The following is an 8,729-nucleotide window of genomic DNA, read 5'->3' on the forward strand; positions in this document are numbered from 1 at the left end:
TGTGAGAAATCTCTCCCAAATCTCTCTCAAATAGTTCCCGTAACTTTTTAGAATCATTCGGGTCATTTCGGCCCTTAGCCGGGTCAAAAACGGCTTAAAACGGGGCGAAAACGAGAAAAATAGACATTAGGAACCGAAACCTCTCGAGAAGAGAGAAGCTTCTTAGGACCCGAAGGTCCTCTTAGGGACTGAGAGCAAGGAGGAGCCGAACCCTCCTAAGCCGAACCGAACCCGAAAGTACTGTTCACCACTAACCGAAACCGAACCTTGCTCAAGAGGAACCGAACCGAACCTCGCCCTAGAAGAACCGAACCCGAAAGTACTGTTCACCACTAACCGAAACCGAACCCTGCTCAAGAGGAACCGAACCGAACCTCGCCCTAGAAGAACCGAACCCGAAGGTACTGTTCACCACTGTTCATTCGGCACCTTTCGGTCGGACGCGTCGCCTCTTATCTCCGGACCGAACCCCCTCTCTCGCCTTCACCTCTCGCTTCCTCGCCCCTTTCGCTTCCCTCTGTTCGTTTCGTTTACGGCTACAGCCCCCAGCAAGGACCGAACCTCGGCCTAGGGACCGAGAGGTCTCGCTGGGAATGCCTTTCTTCCCGGTTTTCGCGTAGTTTTGCATTTAAGGCCCGTTTTTAATTATTTTAACGCGGGATTGTCACCCAAAATCATATTTTAACATAATAAACTCTAAATATTCATAAATTAAACATATTTTTATGAAAATCATTATCTAAATAATAAAGATCTAATGGGGAATTTATTTAAGGTGGAGTGTTGACTTTGCTTTACTTTATGACACAAGCAACCACTCCCACACCCACTCTATGACCAGCCACACCACCCCACCTTACCTAGGTCACATCAATGTCCTTTCCACTCAATCATCACTCCTCCCCACGTTTTTGGAGAGCTGAATATTCACCCTCTCTCCTCATTTCTCCCATTTCCTCTCTTTTCACCAAAAAAAGAGCAAACTCTTTTCTCTCTCATTTTCCCTCTCTAGAACTCGATATTTGAGGGCTGATCTTTGGATTTTCCTCCACATTTGGTAAGAATAATCCATTCTCTTTATGATTATCTCAATTATTTCCACTCGAATCATGGATATCTTAAACAAACTCTCTCATAATTGTGTTAGATCTTCGAATCTTCAATTGATTCTTCAAGTGTTCTTGGGTTGACACTTCTCTTCCTCAACACTTACCTACTGAAATCACTTAAGGTGAGTTCATACCCCTACATTTTCATGTTTTCTCAAGTTTTCAGGGGGGGAATACAAGTTAAAACACTAAGAACATAACTAAAATTTTCTAACAGCCTTCATCAGAAAAGTTCAACTCCATTCACGGCTGTTTTGGGCATCTTAAACACTTTTGTTTTCAAAACTGTACAAGGTGCAAATAGTTCAAGTTTGTAGCTTTAAAATGACTACTTGCACATCTCCATACGATTTTTCTACAATTTATAGTGATTTTTACAAAACTGCCTATCATTTCAAACAACAATCCGGACCAGTCTGTGATTATGGACATTTTCACCCAAGTTGGAGGTCATTAAAAATCGTGATAAAAATTATTAGTAAACCAGACACATTTTTTGAACTCTCAGAATTTACGGATCTAGTTTTCGACTTCGTATGATTTTTCTATGATTTTTCCAAAACAGGGCAGAATTGCTAAAGTTAGCCAACAGCATGTAAATATCATAACACTTTGTAATATGCTGAGCAAAGTGTATAATCATAAGTTCTAATATTTGAATGTGTTTCCTTGTTAGTTTATCATTATGAACGGAAACTAAGTCATTCATATTAAATATTATTCATTCATTTAGAACACGTATTATGTAACTATAAAAAGTATAGTTGGATAAATTCACAACACTAATACATTTCCATAAAAGAATTCATACATATTATATACATTTTAGATAAACTATAATAGGTATAGTTTATGATACATCACTCAACACACTCGTACAAAAAGGGTACATTCATACAAGAAAGATTTATATCCACACACATTTCACGTAAACTTGTTGACCTATGTTGTGAGACTCTCACTCTCTCTCCCCGTACGTCCGAGTGCGGGATATAATTCCTGGTAGTTATAATCAGAATCTCCTTGAGGGAGAACGTGATACTTGTATATAGATCTATATTGGGTTTGACACCCCACACCTTGCTGCTAGCTACAGTGGGACCTGCAGGTCTACGGGTGACAAATGTCATTTCATTTTCGCGACGCCTGAGAAACGTTGTGGCAGGTTCACATAGTCATAGTATGATTATAGCGACTCACCTAGGGAGATAACAATTCATAAAGTTTACGGGGTTTCATAAAACCTAAGTAGGTTTTAGGTTGATAAAGAAATTTACTTTCCATATCATTTTAAACTCACGACATTTCTACTAAGAAATGAAGATTTCTTATACATTTTAGTCTTTGGTTATAAGGCTACATTTTTTCGGATTTCAAGGAAAATATCGGATTTTTCTGAAACAAACGCGACATTTACATGTGAAAGACTTCTACTAAGTTTATTAATAAAAGCTTATGAACTCACCAACCTTTGTGTTGACACTTTCCGAACAACTTGTATTCTCAGGATAACACTAAACAGGTAAACAAGTGCTTTTGAGGATGGGACGTTAAGGCGTCAAACTTTTCATATTTTGTCAACATATTGTAATTGATTTTGGAACATGTAATTCATACAAGTGATGTAATTTTTTTCAATTATATATATGTTGGTTGTGTTTGCTTAAATTACTATTGAAATTGTGGTTATGATACTATACATGAAGTCCTCCACCCCGGGACGTTTCCTCCATCCTTGGTTTGGGGGTGTGACAGATTGGTATCAGAGCACGGTTTATAGTGAATTAAGTATGTCAAACCACATAAGATATACAAACTATAAACATATTTGGGACTAAAAGTCTCTGATTCTTAAAATGCTTTAACGAGTTGTACTTTTAGAAAACAAATAATTTCTTGTTTTAAAGTATACTTACATGCATTCTATACTAGCATGGTGACATATCTTAGGAGAACATAAATTGAAAGAGGAAGAGTCGAACATTATTAGTACGCCTTAGCATGTGTAATCAGTTCTGGGAGGGATATAGCCTGATCAACTATATCCGTCCAAGAAGTAACTTACGCACACTAAGGAATAGTCGTAATGAGCGACAAATCTGATAACCAAATTACACTCCATAAAGAACACGCTAAGAACCAAATATAAACATTTAAAAATACTAAAGGAGTATTTGTACGTTTCTATAGTGCCCGATTATTATTTTCCGATATGTGCTTCTTAACCCCATTTCTCGTGCAGACGACATAGCAGGATTTCACATACCCGGGGACCCCTATTTTCCCAATCAGGGAAACGCAGGATGGATCGATGATGAGCCCGAGGAGGAACCCGAAGAGGATCCTGAGGAGGATCCCGAGGAGGAGCCCGAGGAGGAAGACGAACAAGAAGAAGAAGAGGGAGACATCCAAGAAGAAGAGGAAGACGAAGAGGAAGAAGAGGAAGGTGATGAGATAGTCATGTTTGGGAACGAAGCGGGGGAACCACCAGAAGTATTCAACCCTCCCTACATCGCGAGGGTACCCGCGCACCGTTTTGGATACAACGGACCTGAACCCCCTTGGGTAACAACGATCGAAAGATGGAGCCGACAACAACGCCAGCGGTCACCATATGGCTACCAATGAGGTTACTATGATCTCACTCATGGTGGACCGGCTGACAGAGCTCTCCCCGTCACGATACAACGAATAGCAAGTATGGATGATCGTGGTAGGACGACGACCGATCAGGTCCGAGAGTTAAGTGCCATCGTACAGTCTACTACTGATCACACCAGAGACCTGGAACGAGACTCCCACCACAGAGACCAACTCATTCAAGACCTTCTCGCAGCTCAAGCAGAAACAAGAGAGTATCGGGAAAGATACATGGCACTCGAAGAGAGAATGCTTGCAGCCGAACGCAGATTGGCGGAACTACAGGGCGCATCGACATCATCGCAGCCTCCGTCAAAGAAGGGTCGCAGTGATTAGAACTCGTTACTATTCTCACGTCTTGGTAGTAAAATTTCATGAGTACGCGTTGGTGCTACTCTTTGTATGTAGGTCGACCCCGCGACTATGTGATTACACTATTCGAAGGGCTTTTGTAATGCCAAAACTATCTTTTGTAACGATGTAATGTAGACCCTTATGAGGTCAAACTTTTCCCTCTAAACGTTATGTACTAAAAGTTATCAATGAAATTTGGCATGTGTTTTATTTATTGAATATTTGGCACTATACATCATAACCTGGTCACACAAACAGTTTACGAGTAATAAAGTTTTGATAAAATACAAGAGGGATGAGACCAGTAACACTCGACTCGTTATCACTATTGAAGTCTTACCGACTGGTCATTTTTTTTATGACAGAACCATGCCACCAAGGAAAAGACCAAGGCCTTCCAACAACACAGTGCCGCCTCCACCACCACGTCCGCAGTTTGATCCTGCAATGTTCCAGGCTGCAGTAACGGCAGCCGTGGCAGCAGCAATGTCGTAAATGGGAACCAATGGTTCTGGCGGTTCTGGATCAGGAGCTACCAATTCCATTCATGGGGACAGCACGGGGCGTACGAGGGAGTGCTCTTACAAAGACTTCACGAATGGAAAACCCGACCCTTTCAATGGAAGTAGGGGCGTTATCACGTTGGTGCAATGGTTCGAAAGGACCGAGGCAGTTTTTGAAATCTGCGCTTGTCCCGAAGCGAGAAAGGTCAAGTATGCGGCATTCACTTTCACTGGAAAAGCACTTACTTGGTGGAATGGCCGAGTTAAATCACTTACTCCCGCAATAGCTAACGCAATCAGCTGGGAGGATTTGAAATCCCTAATGTTAAAGGAATACTGCCCGAGGGGCGAAATACAAAAACTTGAAGAAGAACTTTGGAACCTCAGAATGACAGGCACTGATCTTGAAACTTATACTGCCCGTTTCAATGACCTAGCACTCCTCTGCCCAACAATGGTCACTCCAGAAGAGAAGAAGGTGGAACGATATCTCTGGGGGCTGTCATCCCAGATTCAAGATACGGGAACTCTTCCCACTACTGCTGTCGCTCCAGCACCGCCGAAACAGTATACGGGAACTCTTCCCAAGTGCAACAAGTGTAACTACCACCATAACGGTGCTTGTCGAGAGTTACACTGCAATAACTGCAACAAGAAGGGGCACACCGCACGATTCTGTAGAGCGACTACCCAACCCGCCGCACAAGTCGCTACGACCGCCAACACTGGAGCAAGCCAAACCTGCTATGGATGTGGCGAAATGGGACACTTCAGGAGGAACTGCCCCAAGGCATGAGCCCCTAATGCTGGGGGTATAGGGAGAGTTCTGACTTTAGGGCAGGGAGAAGCAGTCAAGGATCCCTCTGTGGTTATTGGTACGTTCCTCCTCAATAACTCTTATGCATGCGTACTTTTCGATAGTGGGGCAGAAAGAAGTTTCATAAGTCACCAATTCAAACATATACTTAAGCAAAATTCTCAACCACTAGAAGATTCTTACATCGTAGAAATGGAAAATGGAAAGGTTGAGCGCGCTAATGATATTTACATAGGGTGTACTCTCACTCTAGACAACCATTTGTTCAAAATTGACCTTATGCCGGTCACCATAAAAAGTTTCGATATAATCATTGGTATGGATTGGTTAAGCCTTCATCGTGCCGACATTCTATGTTACGAAAGGGCCGTTCGCCTCAATCTGCCGAATGGCAACGTTCTCACCGTTTATGGCAATAAACCTAGTGCGAACCTACAAATCATCTCTTGTGTTAAAACCCAAAAGTACCTCCGAAAGCAATACCATGCTTTCTTAGCCCACATCGTAGACAAGAAACAGGAGGTGAAGGACATCAAAGAAATTCCAGAAGTATGCAACTTCCCTGATGTTTTCCCAGACGATCTGCCTGGTGTACCACTCGCACGACAAGTCGAATTTCGGATCGACTTAATCCCAGGAGCTACCCCCGTCGCCTGGGCTCCATATCGCTTAGCACCGGCAGAAATGCAAGAACTATCCAGCCAGTTGAATGAACTATTGAGCAAAGGGTTCATCAGGCCAAGCTTCTCGCCCTGGGGAGCACCAGTCTTATTTGTAAAGAAGAAGGATGGGTCTTTTCGCATGTGCATAGACTATCGAGAACTAAACAAACTCACTATCAAGAACCGTTATCCCCTACCCCGAATAGATGACCTCTTCGACCAGCTCCAAGGAGCCAGCTACTTTTCAAAAATCGACCTGAGGTCGGGCTATCATCAACTACGAGTTCAGGAAGAGGATATCCCCAAGACGGCATTCAGAACTCGCTATGGGCACTATGAGTTTGTAGTAATGCCATTCGGGTTAACAAACGCGCCTGCGGTGTTCATGGATTTGATGAATCGTGCGTGTCGACCCTTCTTGGATAAATTCGTCATCGTATTCATCGACGATATCTTGGTCTATTCGAGGAGCGAGGAAGAGCACCGACAACATCTACGACTAGTTTTGGAGATTTTAAGAACCGAGAAGCTTTACGCCAAATTCTCAAAGTGTGAATTTTGGCTCCGTGAAGTAGGATTCCTTGGCCACGTAGTAAGCAAAGAAGGAATACATGTGGACCCCTCAAAGATCAAAGCAATCGAAGATTGGTCAACACCTGCAACGCCAACAGAAATCCAACAGTTTTTGGGACTCGCAGGCTACTATCGAAGATTCATACAAAATTTCTCCAAGATCGCTAAGCCTCTCACCACCTTGACTCAGAAAGGTGTGGTGTTCGAGTGGGAAGATAAACAAGAAGCCGCCTTCCAGACACTAAAGCATGCCCTATGCAGCATCGAAGATTGGTCAACACCTGCAACGCCAACAGAAATCCGACAGTTTTTGGGACTCGTAGGCTACTATCGAAGATTCATACAAAATTTCTCCAAGATCGCTAAGCCTCTCACCACCTTGACTCAGAAAGGTGTGGTGTTCGAGTGGGAAGATAAACAAGAAGCCGCCTTCCAGACACTAAAGCAAGCCCTATGCAGCGCACCAGTCTTGTCTCTTCCAGAAGGAACCGATGATTTTGTGGTGTATTGCGATGCTTCGAATCAAGGCCTCGGCTGTGTGCTCATGCAAAGGGGAAAAGTCATCGCTTATGCATCAAGGCAATTGAAGACTCATGAAGTTAATTATACAACCCACGACCTTGAACTGGGAGCGGTGGTGTTCGCCCTGAAGATATGGAGGCACTACCTCTACGACACCAAGTGCACCATCTTCACTGATCACAAAAGTCTTCAGCACATTCTCAATCAGAAAGAACTTAACATGCGCCAAAGAAGATGGGTGGAATTACTGAATGACTACGAATGTGAAATTCGCTACCACCCGGGCAAGGCTAATGTAGTAGCCGATGCCTTAAGCAGGAAGGAATACTCGGGTCGCCGAGTAAAATCCCTAGCCATGACCATCCACTCCCAACTGGCCACCTAGATCAAGGACGCCCAATTAGAAGCCTTGAAACCAGAAAACGTGGCAAGCGAAGCACTAAGGGGGATGGACAAGAACTTGGAAGTCAAAGGGGATGGAACTTGTTATCTTATGAATCGAATTTGGACACCGAAGTTCGGTGGGTACCGAGACGTTGTAATGAACGAGGCCCACAAGACTCGATACTCCATTCACCCGGGGTCAGATAAGATGTATCTAGACCTCAAAAGGTTATACTGGTGGCCAAACATGAAGGCTGAAATTGCTACTTATGTGAGCAAGTGCCTCACTTGCGCCAAGGTCAAGGTGGAATATCAGAAGCCATCAGGACTACTTCAACAACCGGATATACCCGAGTGGAAGTGGGAGCGAATAACCATGGACTTCATAACCAAACTGCCTAAGACATCAGGTGGGATGGATACCATATGGGTGGTTGTGGACAGATTGACCAAGTCCGCGCACTTCCTGCCAATAAAGGAAACAGACAAGATGGAGAAGTTAACCAGGACGTACATTAAGAGATCGTGCGACTACATGGTGTACCAACATCCATTATCTCTGATCGAAATAGTAGATTCACCTCGCGTTTCTGGCAGTCCCTACAGAAGTCTCTGGGAACCAGGCTAGACATGAGTACGGCCTACCATCCACAAACTGACGGACAAAGCGAGAGAACCATCCAGACGTTGGAAGACATGCTGAGAGCCTGTGTGATAGATTTTGATAAGGCATGGGATACCCATCTACCGCTTATCGAATTCTCTTATAATAACAGTTATCACACTAGCATTGGAGTCGCTCCATTCGAAGCTCTCTACGGTCGCAAGTGTAGATCACCACTGTGTTGGGCCGAAGTTGGAGATACTTAGCTAGCTAGAGGGCAAGTCCCTGATAGCACCCTTACTCGGCCTGAAATTATAAGGGAAACCACAGAAAAGATCATTCAAATTCGGGAAAGACTAAAAGCGTCTCGTGATCGACAAAAGAGTTACGCGGATAAGCGACGCAAACCTTTAGAATTCCAGGTCGGAGACCGGGTACTACTAAAAGTTTCCCCCTGGAAGGGGATGATACGTTTCGGTAAACGAGGGAAACTAAACCCAAGGTACATCGGTCCGTTCGAAATCCTTTCTAGGATTGGTCCTGTGGCGTACAAACTCCGAC

This window comes from Lactuca saligna, chromosome 6, assembly GCF_052625555.1.
Source record: "Lactuca saligna cultivar CGN05327 chromosome 6, ASM5262555v1, whole genome shotgun sequence".
Classification (NCBI taxonomy): Eukaryota; Viridiplantae; Streptophyta; class Magnoliopsida; order Asterales; family Asteraceae; genus Lactuca; species Lactuca saligna.